This window comes from Hibiscus syriacus, unplaced genomic scaffold (assembly GCF_006381635.1).
Source record: "Hibiscus syriacus cultivar Baekdansim isolate YM2019G1 unplaced genomic scaffold, ASM638163v2 tig00000340_pilon, whole genome shotgun sequence".
NCBI lineage: Eukaryota > Viridiplantae > Streptophyta > Magnoliopsida > Malvales > Malvaceae > Hibiscus > Hibiscus syriacus.
The window spans coordinates 9,784,867-9,795,281 of NW_024061783.1; the positions used below are offsets into that span (position 1 = coordinate 9,784,867).

At 33.3% G+C, this 10,415-nt stretch overlaps 1 pseudogene; it reads right to left on the reverse strand.

Moving 5' to 3' along the window:
- Positions 1 to 3,035: 3,035 nt before the first annotated feature.
- Positions 3,036 to 5,164, reverse strand: LOC120204079 (annotated as a pseudogene).
- Positions 5,165 to 10,415: the final 5,251 nt, after the last annotated feature.

Sequence of the window (10,415 nt, forward strand, 5' to 3'; positions counted from 1 at the left end):
AGCTTCGAACATCAATTAAGCACCTTTTTTCTTATTAGAGCCAGATAGGTACCTCTAGTAATTTTTTCTCTTTTTTTTACTAAAGCCGGATATGCACCTCTAGTAATTTTTCCCTTTTTTTACTAGAGCCAGATAGCATCTCTAGTAATTTTTTTATAGGAGTTTGAATGTCGCTACAACTTTTATTCAATGTTCAACAACTTTCTAACGTCTCTAAATATTGAAAACATACAACCAATTGTGTCAAGAATAACCTATAAAATTATAATCTTAGCAAGAGTCTGATACACTTATTTTCTATATTTCATAATTCAAATTTTATCATCATCGAACATCATCAAAAAAGTTTAAAGGTTCATTAACTAATGCATCTTCCTATCTTAATATCATGATATCATATAAACATCCCTACTTATTCCTAGTATATATGTGTACAAATGCATAATGCATAAATAATACATCCTCAAACCTAAGACATGCATTGTACTTAATGCATGTAGACAAAGAAACAAAAAATGAAATTAAATGCAGAATGTAAAGGAGACAGAGATACTCCCCTAATGAGTTGGGTCGACACTAGTTACTTATATTGTCATGTCATGCTTATGTTGCGACTCTATGAATAACAATAACAGTATGATGTTGTGACTCTATGAATAACAATAATTGTACGAAACTAAAGGTGATGTTGAAATCAATGTGGGGACAACACCTGCAAAAATTTTGAGATAAAATTATTAAATAACACTAATAAATAAAAAATAGAATTGTAACACTCATTTCTCGTACATGTTATTGAATAAGGGTATTGAATGTTACATATTACTTTTAAAACAATCATTATTCTAAAATCAGTAAAATTTTGTTTATTTTAAAAATCATTTAGCTAATATCAATGACCATAAAATATTTCATCTCGATAGTGATTAAAATTACTTTCCTTAAAATACTAATCAACAAACCATTATTTATAAACAGTAATAATAAGTATTATTCAATATATACCAGACTCAAATATATATTTATTTCCAAGTATCATAACCATATAACATACATGCCAATTAGTATTATCAATATTCAAAAATGTGTCATACTAATTCTGGGGCGGATTTAAAGACAACACTTGAAACACGTGCTTGAAATACCGGCTGAATCTTGAAATGTTTGTTTGCACTTAATTTAATTGTGCGAAGTGACAGTGTTATTTGCGAAATCAAATTAGAAGGAACTACATTGAATTCTTTGCATAGAAATACCAACCGTGGTTCAAGGTTGGGTTAATCTCGGAAACACATGCTTTTTTTAATTCAATAATGCAGAAACTTTAGGCTCTGAATAAGTGGGTGACGTAGGGTGGGTGATGCCAATGAGAGTAGAAGGTGACAGTCAACTCTATTAATGTACAAGTGTTACATATGACACGTCACATAATCTTAAAATTTGGGAGTTATACATATGAATGTTGTTTAAACCCGTCTATGTATAATTTTTATGCCCTAACGATATTCAGAAAAGTGATAGAGAAAATTACAAATAAATATTTTTAATCGTTTTTCAAGAAGAATTCGAAGAAGATTCTAAGGTTTACTTTTATATATCTAATTCGATTAATTCGTTGAGTCTTAGGCTCGGTAATACTTCGTTGGGTATGTTTGTGAGGTTTGGGAAACTGGGTGGTGCTTGGTACGTGTTCGGTGAAATGCTAGAAAGAGATTTTTTTCTTGGAATGTTTTGATTAGTGGGTATGCAAAAGAAGGGTTCTTCAATGAAGCTTTGTGCTTGTATCATAGGATGTTTGTTGTGGGTCGGTTTTAAGCCTGATGTTTATACTTTCCCCTTCGTTTTGAGAACTTGTGGCGCTGTTTCGAATTTGGAAAGAGGTAAAGAGGTTCATGTTCATGTTATTAGGTACGGGTTTGAAGCAGATGTTGATGTGATTAATGCTTTAATAACTATGTAAAGTGTGGAGTTTTACCAAGAGCAAGGTTAATGTTCGATAAAATGTCTAGGAGAAATACGATATCTTGGAATGCAATATAGGATATCAACTCCATTACCCCATACAAAGACACAATATAATTAGAAAGGACAGATCAGAAGCTATATTGCTAGATGGAATGTGAAGTAAACATGAAACATTGGAAAAAGTCCATCATTCTTGAAGACTTAAACATATGAAAACAAGATCCACTACAACATTATTTCTTAATGGGTTGTTATTTGACATGTGTCGTGTTTCGGCTCACACTCATGTTGGTAATATACCTGAATCTTGAAATGTTTGTTTGCACTTAATTTAGTCAATTGTATGAAGTGACTGTTATTTGTGAAATCAAATTAGAAGGAACTATATTGAATTCTTTGCATAGGAATACCAGCTGTGGTTCAAGGCTTGGTTAATCTTGGTAACACATGCTTATTTTAATTCAATAATGCAGAATCTTTAGGCTCTGAATAAGTGGGTGACGTACGTCAGCCAGTGAGGGTGGGTGACGCCAACGAGTGTGGGTAGCGTCTGTCAGGTTCGTTCATGTTCAAGTGTGACAAATGAAACATCACATGGCTCTAAAATTTAAGAGTTTTACACATGACATTTAGACAGGTTCATATATAACTTTATGCCTAAAGACATTTAGGAAAGTGATAAAAAAAAAAGTTACAAACGAAGATTTTGACAATATCTTTAATCGTTTTCCATAATAAATTCGAAGAAGATTCTAAGGTTTACTTTTATATATCTAAGAACAAAAACCAACTAATCCAATAACAACAGAACTTTCAATCTGTAAGTTGATTCATCAAAATTCAAGATATTATATGAAACAAATTGATATCAGAAAATAAACTCTACTTGTCATCAATTAAAAGAAAATGTGATCAAAACCCAAAATTAAACAAAGGAGAAAAAAATGCTAAAAAGGGGGGCAAAAATACAGAAACTTCTGCCAGTAAAATTTTGTTTTGTATTTATATTTCATTCAAAAAAGAGTAAATACAAAAATATTACACTTCAAATCCAACAGAAAAGGCAGAAATGGAGCTCAAACTATGGGAGATTGGTGTTATGTCTTAACAGCTACATAGGCCTAACTTAACCGTGGAAAAATGATTCACAAAAGAATATCTAGTCTGTCATCAGAATCTGAATCTTAAGCCAAACCATTCTCTAACTTTTCATGCTTAACCGATTATTAACCCTTTGATTCTTCAAAATACAATCAGATTCCTTTATCAGCTGTATATATTTCTTCCTCACGACCAACAACGGATGTCTTTCTATGCTGAAGTTACCACAATATGCCTCCTTAAGAATTGCAGTACAAGTTTTGTTCTTAAAAGATAAATAAAACATACGAGGATGCCTTTCAAATGCTTTATGGACTTTCTGGGGTAGTCCAAAATATTTCTTAAGGCACAAAAGCTTATTCCTTTCAGCTGAGTGTTCAACAAATAAACTCAACAACTCATGGAGTATCCCCACAACTCTCTTCTCGGCGAAATCACTATCGGGATCCAAATGCGAAAAATCCTCATAAGGTGAAACATAAGGGAGTTTTTGAAACTCATTCAGCCAACTTTCAATCTTCCTCCTTAGCCTTAATCCCTTTGATGGAAAAAGTGGAAACTCAATTCCTTCCAATGTACCACCGAAATAAACCCCATTTTCATTGCATTTCTTTGCATTGTAGACAATATTTTTTCTCCATTGCTCTCAATAGTCAATCCTTTTGACCCATCTTCCATATCAACAAACCTAAATTACTCATCAAGATCCCCTTTTGAATCCTCCAAAAAACTGTCAGGCAACCCCAAATACCATGTCATTCCTTTAATAATCTTCAAAGGCAAAACTTTATCTTTACTCATCAAAACAAACCGTCTCAGCCTATCTTTCAAATCCTCCTTGTCTTCTTTAAATACCCTTTTCTCCTCTTTATCAATCTCAGAAGCTTCTGGGGTCAACCTAAACCAAGGCAAATTGTGTTCACCCCTAAACTCCTCAAAAACTGAAGGGTACTGCCGTAGGAAACTAGCAACCCTAATGGAAATATCAAACTCCAAACCTCTTTTTGATACAACAGATACTGGGATACAACCATTGGGATCATTTACAATGAAGTTCTTGAGTTGAATAATTGGTTTAAGCTCTGCGGATTTATGGACGTGTATTATTGAGTCAAAGAATGGATCTTTCTTCCATTTCATATACAAATTCACATAGTTGTTGATTTGGGTGTATCTAAAAGGAGATTTTTGGTGATCAAAAAGGGGAAATATTGAAATTTTAGAAGTAAAGAATAGTTTTTCGAGGTGGGTTTTTAAGTTTGAGTTGTGAAAAAACATGGGTTTTAAGGTGGTTGGGGTGAATTTTTTTCAAAGTTCTTACCGAGTTAGAAACTCATTTTGCTGTTGGCTAATGCAGAAGAAACACCTTGGCTTTAACCGCTGCTGAAGTCATTGCCGGTTGTGTGGTTGCAGGGGTCACTGTTCATTTCTGGCTGTATTGTATAGCATTACAGTAAACTAATCAATAATAACTCGACAAGAAAAAAACAACATAAATTGGCACAAAAGAAAATCAATAACTCGACAAGTAAACTAATCTATAACATTCTTCGGCAATTTTCCTGATCAGCTCAAACAATGGATCAGACCAAATAATTTACTATTCTATAGAGGTAACGAAATCAAATCAAATCAAATTTACAATTTTTCACAATAACTCACGATCGATTCTAGTGACCCGAGTCGGTTCAAAGTGAGCCGGTAACGGCGGAGGGGCGGTAATCCCCTTTCCGAGGCAAAGTATCCTACAAAAATATAAGGTTCGCATTAAATTCCGATCCACCAATTTCTCAAATAATACAACGTTAAAACGACGTTAAACAAGAAAACTCGATTCGAAACGCAGCAGCTGCCTGCACGAACAGCACACGACCTCCACGGCGCGGCCAACGACGGTGCGGTGGCAAATCGGGACTAAACCAGCCGAAAACAGCAGCCCTAACCACGGCAGGATTGCTCGGCACCTCACTCAGTCGTTTCGGCCACCATACGTGAAGCCCCGACCACTGAAAGACCGATGAGGAGAAGTGCAACGACGATGAGGAGATGTGAAGCGAGCGGCGCATAAGCAAAGAAAAGAAGAAAAAAAAAAAGGAAAAGAGATGCTATGGTGCGGCCGCGTGAACAAATAGGGCTAGAGATTTGATTTCTAAATAATGGGTAAACTAGAGTTAATCTCTGATTTTCATAATATTTTCGAAAAAGGCTCCAAACTTTTCTATTCTTACGAAATGGTTACAACAAATTTTTATCAATTCAATTGAATCCTGAAAATCAATTTTAGGGATTCAAAAGAAAATCCTTAATTTCTAAGGTTTTTAATTTAGGGGAAAATTGGAGTGTTACAACCCAAATGATTATTTCTAGTTCCAAAAAGAAAATAAAGCTAAAATCTAATGGGTACTAAAAAAAACATATATGGGTCAGATTATACTGGTAGAACTCGTTTTCTCAACATGAGATATGAGAACTTCAGTACGATGACAGATATAAGAGCTATACAACATGAATCCTTGAAAATTTACTCGTCATGCCATGGGAGAAAAAGGAAAGAAATAAAGGATCAGAGCAACAATGACTGCAATAAAAATGGAGTTACAATAGCCAAATTTGAATCACTCCATTTCCGAGTTCCTTTATGGTTTAATTTTAAACTTAATATCTCGACAAGAAAAAGATAACATAAATTAGCACAAAAGAAAATCAATAACTCTACAAGCAAACTAATCTATGACATTTTTTTGACAATTTTCCTGATCACCCAAATGATTATTTCTGGTTCCAAAGAGAGAAAGCAAAGCTAAAATCAAATGGGTGTTAAAAAACATGTATGGTTCAAATAATATACCTAAATTACAAACCAAAAAAAAAGAAAAAAAGTGTACTTTTTTTAGTGGTGTGTGTATGTGATAGATTTAGCCATGTTTTGTTCTAGATCGTTTAATCTTTATACTAGTCTAATGATGTTTTGTAATAACCCATGGTTGCTAAATATGGACTTACACGGTTAACTTACTTATATGCATGTTTTGGGTTCACTACATTTGAATGGTTCTATTAAAAATTAAGCATGGCTTAAGATACGTAGGAATGTTTTACAAAATTGTTATATGCTCTAAATGATTAAAAATTGGCTTAGTATGAACATCCATCAAATAAAACAATGGCTCTCTTTACATGAGAATTCTAATGTATGTTCAATAATTGCATAATAACATTTCTGTTTCGAGTCCAATGATCAGATTCGGGAAGAAAATGTTACACTTCTTCTCTACCCACGATTACCTTTCCACCAAAGTGTCACGGGCGTGTGACACTTGAAAAGGGACTCTTCTCAAATCAAGTTAGCCTTAATCCTCGATGATTTGTCCAACAAATAATCACATGAGCATTAGCATTATCGTAACCATAGAGTTCCCCAAACCAAGGGTCGAGATCGTGGGGCATAACAGATGCACACAACCAGGCCCGTTTATGAGATTTTAGTGGCATAGGGCGAATATAAAAATTAGGCCTCCAATAATAAGTATCGAACAAAATTAAATTGTAAGATAAAGAAAAAATAAATACATTTGTTTGAAAATTATTTTTTAGTACGTTTAATAAACTATCTAATAAATACATAGTTATTTCAGACATTTTCGGGACCCTGAGCGAAACTAAAAGATAGACCCTTATAAAATGAAAGTATATTCTAATACTTTGAATAATTAATTTAATATTATGTTAATCAATCATATAAAAATTATTAAATTAGGGGCTTAAACTATAAAAGTAAAAAGTATGATTGAAAAAAATTAGAGACCTCAATCATAAAGGTAAAAAGTGATTAAAAAATAGAGGCATCAATTTTAAAGGTAAAAAGTGAGATTGAAAAAATTAGGGGCCTAAATTATATGAGTAAAAAATGGGATTGAAAAAATGAGATTGAAAAAAGCAGGAGCTTAATTATAAAGATACAAGGTGGGATTGAAAAACTTAGGATCATCAATTATAAATGTAAAAAAATGGGATTGAAAAAATTAAAGGCCTCCATTATAAAGATAAAAAGTAAGATTACAAAAAATTAGGGGCCTCAATTATAAGGATAAAAAATTAAAATTAAAGAAAATTAAAGGGTTAAATTATAAAATAAACAATATTATAAAAAAATTAGGAGTCCCATACAAAATGAGGGGCATGAACAATTGCTCAAGGTGCACCCCTATTAGCCAAAAAAAATAAGAAATAAATTTTTTAATGAAAAGCGAAAAATATTTTTAAAATATCATATTAATATCGTTCTTGATTTTTTAATGATGAATAACCAACAAAATTAAAATGTAACGTTAAGAGGGGGCCCTGGGCAAGTGCCCCTTTTGCCCATGCTCAAATACGGGCATGCACACAGCCGACCCCAACCTTTCTGTTGAAAAAATAGTTTATTATTAAAAACAAAAGCAGATTACATTGCCCATACTCGCCCCACACCATTGACTAGGTTGTAAGGGTAGCCTCGATAGTGTGTCTACGCACATACATTTACATGTGGATCAGTCCAAACTCTGTCGACTGTTCACCCCTTACATATATGCGAAAACAAGATAACATAAATGCTACTTGTAGACATTAAAATGCTAGAACTGAGGACTATATATCCTACCCTAATTTTCTATCTAAACATTCAAATGCTTGAAAAAAGAACAAACTTATTATACCCTTCCAATAGGCCCTATACATGGTTGACCTTGACATATCTACCCGGCTGTAGCCCCATAAAAGAGACGGCCACGACATTAAGCACCCTCAACTCACATGACGAGGACCCAGTTGATCGGCAGCCACCTGGAGTAATAGAGATCAAACGAAGTGAAGAAATATCGAGGGAATTTTCACCCTTGCGTTTGTATTCCTTTGGACTTCATTTGTTGAATTTACTTGAGTGTTATTTCATTTTAAAGTTGTGCAAAACTAGATTAATTCTTGAGATAGTTTTGATTTTGTTTATGAGTTTTCTTTGACGTTTGTTCTAAATCCTTTAAGTATCGAGAAAGCTTAAAGAACGTAACAATTTTAATAGAGTTGTCACCACAATACATAAGAAGCTTTCGGGTATGTACGCGAGAGCTACATGAACATTATGAGAGATTGAGTACCCCCAAATATAACGACATCTCTACTAAGGGCTAGGCAACTTGTGGAGGCACTAAAAAGTTAAGTCACTTGATTATTCTCACAATCAAGAGAAAGTCGACACATTAGTATGGATATATTGGATATCGAATCCAACTTAACCATTTCATTGTAGGACACGAACCAACTCACCTCAGTTATTAAAGGAATTATTATTGTTCTTAGAGGTCATATGTTCAAGTACTAGCGACTGCAAAGGTGATTCAACATTTATTGTTAAATGGTTGAGAGTACTTAGAACAACTACTAATTTGTAATCACCTTTAGTTTAATAAAAAAATTACATTTCATTATAGGGTAAAATGAAACAAAAAGTAAACTTTAGGTATTATTTTGAAAAAATTGAAAAGTTTAAATACTAAAACGAACCAAAACTGATAGTTTATGTATTAAATTTATAGTTTACTCTTCATTATAGGGTTTAGAGCAATGTTTTTAAAACCAGACCGGACCTTAAACCGATGAAGGTACTGGTTCAACCGTGGTTAAACCGCGGTTGAACCGGTTTATATAAAATAATATTTTTTTAAATTTTACAAAATATTCAAAGCTATATATATATATATCACTCTTTTTAAGTTCACAATATTAACATGTACAAAAATATCAAAAGTCATAACATATATAAGTTAAATACCATAATATCAAGTGAAACAAAATGATCCAAATCAACTACAACATAATATTTAAGGTCAATACCTAATGAAATTCATCAACAACTAAATAAAAAAAGTACATAATATTCACACTTGGTAATTCCTACATGTTATAAACATAAACTGATTAGTGATTGATAACTCCGTAAAAAGACTATTTTTAAAGCCTTTTCAACTTAAGTTATTGTTTGTTTAAGGGTACATATAGGTCATTTTAGATGTATGTAGCTGCATATAATTGCATTTTTGGTGGTTGTGTTATTTTATTTTATTAAGGTGCTACATGAAGAGGAAGGTGTGGTTTTTAGTATGTACAGGAAATAACAAGCAAAATAGGCGAGCTAGGAAGTAATGCTGCGGCATCACACGTTGCTGAAGCAGATTGAAATGCATTGGCATTTGTGGCGTAGAAAACGACAAAAATATACAGCTGTATGTAGAAAGTTGGCTCTGCACGTGAAATGATGGCTGTAACAGCCTGCTAGGGGACCACTGACACTTCGAAGGCTCTTTCTCACTTCCCTTTGCTGTTATTTTATTTATTTTATTTGTGGGTTGTTGGAACGAATATTTTGTGGATTTTTCTATGGATATTTTGAACCCCAGCATGAACTAACTTATTTGGTGGTGGTTGGTTTAATGGATGTTTTAACTTTATTTTAATGGTATATTTAAGTTTATTTTGGTTCTTTATTTGCTTTGCTTATGAATGCTTCACCATCTAGGCTTGTAAGAGGCATGGAAATGTCCATTTCTTAGATGAAGGTTAGGTGTTCGGAAGAATCCTAAGCTAAAAATACTTGTAAGTATTCGGAAGAAACGCAAGACAAGATCCTCATAAGCAATGGGTTATAGTATTTTCAAGGGGCTTTAAACCGACCTAGGAATATTATAACCTAATCCCTTAGATCTCGGAAGAGACTAGGATGGGATTTCAATGACTAAAAAGGGTGTCTTTATCAATAGGGTAGGCTGTCCAACATCGTTGAGTGAGAGCAGATGCCTTGGCATCCTATTCTGTTAGGTTCCTGTGAGAACATTTTAGGAAAGCCATGTCGAGTAAGTAAAGACCAGATAGCTTAAATCTGCCTGAGAGATCAGTTTAGTATTCTTAGATCAATCCCTACCATTCATTCCATTGAAAGCTTGTCACGTGAGGATTATCTTCTTTTCATTTTATTTATCTTTTATTTACTATTTTTACCATTTTTCATTGTCTTGACATTTCATCATTTTCAACACTAAACATCTATTCTTGCCACTGTATTTCCATTTGCTACACCATCACACCATCAATCCACATTCACCAGCATACACATATCCATTGTCGTGACATTTGTATATATCAAGGCTAACTATACTTAGATAGAATAGTGCATAAACTTTACTCAATATCCTTCCAATCCCTGTGGAGACGATACTCACTCATCACTTTATTACTTAAGCGATTGTGTATACTTGCACATTATTTGCGTATATTTTATAGTACTCACAACACGCAAACAAGTTTTTGGCGCCGTT